General features: G+C 32.6%; 1 protein-coding gene across 1 annotated transcript in view; it reads left to right on the top strand.

Annotated features, from left to right (window-relative positions):
* The first annotated feature begins 797 nt into the window (after window positions 1-797).
* LOC108976720 (gonadotropin-releasing hormone receptor) overlaps window positions 798-2,140 on the top strand; it is a 38,674-nt gene continuing 37,331 nt past the window's right edge. Inside the window, exon 1 of the mRNA XM_018945983.1 lies at window positions 798-840. The gene's annotated coding sequence lies outside the window, so the exon portion shown is untranslated. The remainder of the gene's footprint in view (window positions 841-2,140) is intronic.

The raw sequence follows: 2,140 nt of genomic DNA, 5'->3' as shown, positions 1-2,140 counted from the left end.
AAGCAATAAAAATAACGAGATAAAACTATGCACTTATAGTGCCAGTGTAATATGCCACCTATGACTGAAAATTCTCCAAATTGAATAAAAAATCTCCCAGCCCTTTGGTACCGAATATGTGGACCACATTATCTATAGTTGACCTTTCACCGCACATATCGATTAGTGTGTGAGATATGACCTTGAGTTGAAAGATAATCCTTTCCCGATAATAGTACGTTTGCGTTAGATGGATTAGATCGAGCCAATATTTCCCTTAGATACAAAGCTTTTCCACCACCTGAACTAATTTCCCCGTCTTTAATTTTTACAATTTGCAAGAGCAGAAAATATTTGCATTTGTATCTATTTAACAAACTTAGTATTAATTTTCACATACGGATATACATAACGGCAAGAAGTATGCTTTTATATCGGAACAAATGGTTCTTGATGCGGTGATTACACCCACATATTGTGCGTTGGAAATTTTTGAAAGGATTATAAATCTAAAAATCAAAAGACATATTGATGGAACAGAGAGTGGTTACTCAGCACACCTGTTTTGTTGGGTAAAATTTCGGAATTCTTCCGGTTACGCTGAACAGACCACAGTGGAAACGTCAGTCATCAGTTGTTTGCAGAGTATTGAGTGATAGACTTTGGTGTATTCTGAACCCCCTTATTTTTTTTCAAGTTTAATTGAAACTATAATTTTTATGAATATTCTCTTATTCCTATCCACCGTTTTGTTTTTTTTTTTTTTTCAGAATCAACAACGTGGTCGTACTTGATGATATATGTACATATATAGAAATGTGAGGCGCATAATGAATTCCAAATTCTCTCGAGAGTAATAAGGTAATTCAATATAACAAAATATATGTTTTGCGAAAATTGGGAGTGAATTGATATCTGCCAGCAAAGAGCTCTCAAAGTGCTCTGTTTAGGAAAGTTCGTTGAATAGACGTAGAAAAATAGCGCTGAAAGATGATAGGATACTTACATATTTTTCTTTAGGAGTATGCTCTTTCTAATTGTTAAAAAGAAAGAATATTAGCTGTTATTATACAAATTTCCGTTAATAGATCTTAACCTTTTTAAACAATTTCGATGATTTTCAAATACATTTACATGGTCCTGGCAAATCTGCCCAGCAGTACTTTATATATTGTTTCGTTTGCGATATGGCTTCATATATAAGTTAGGATATTACCGTCTGAAATAAAATACGATTATATAATTGTGAAGACCTCAACATCTTGACGAAATAAAATCTAGTCTTGAAGGCTGTACATAACGATATCTTGTTAAGCTTTGAACGTATTGTTGGTAGCCTGTCCTAAGATCTGAGTACGAGTTTAGAATAGATATTATCGTAGATAAAAATGTTCATTCAAACGAAATTTCTTGCATAAAGAAATTATTATATAAAGGATTCAAGAGAAATCGTATATCTTCTTTATGGAAAAAATATGAGCAAAATGAAGCTCCTGTGCAGTATATGTTTCTATTAATATTTGTATAAGATCCAATAGTTGGTAGCCTTTTACAAGACACGAGAGTTTGAGTAGAAAAAATACAAATACGATGCCAATATTGTTGACCTCTGAGAAAGAAATGAGTGGCGAACTTATTATGATCCTCTGTGTAAGTATAGTATAGAGGACTTCAATATACTCAGGATTTAAAGAATTTATGCTATGTTTAATATTGACAGTTTACATCTTAGTATCAAAACTGACTCCATGTCGGGGCAAAGTAGCTTTTTTACAGATTTTTTTTTGCTTTTTGAAGAACTTTATTATTATTAAAATGTTAAAATTTAAATAAAGACGAAATCTGATTACCGCTGTTCAGTGTATACTGACATAACCAATTTTTCTCCTTAAAAAACCAGATTTCGTTTGAGTCTCTATACAGTTTTTCCTTACTGAATATAAACCTAATTTACTAGTGAGGCTTTGAGTTCCACCGAAGTGGTGTGGAGTATGAAACTGAGTCATCATTATTAACAGTAGTAGAAAAGAAAAACCAAAGCGACATCTCACGTTAAGTGTCTAAATTCCAAGACGTTTCTGTATTTATTTTCACAAATATTAAACGTACAGTCATCGACTAAAGCTCGCTCTGTGTAGACGTGTTTCGGCTTATCTTTTGC

Source organism: Bactrocera latifrons, unplaced genomic scaffold, assembly GCF_001853355.1.
Source record: "Bactrocera latifrons isolate USDA-ARS-PBARC rearing strain unplaced genomic scaffold, ASM185335v1 scaffold_8, whole genome shotgun sequence".
Classification (NCBI taxonomy): domain Eukaryota; kingdom Metazoa; phylum Arthropoda; class Insecta; order Diptera; family Tephritidae; genus Bactrocera; species Bactrocera latifrons.
The sequence above is the reverse complement of the archived record's forward strand: the minus strand, read 5'-3'. Positions and strand labels throughout refer to the sequence as shown.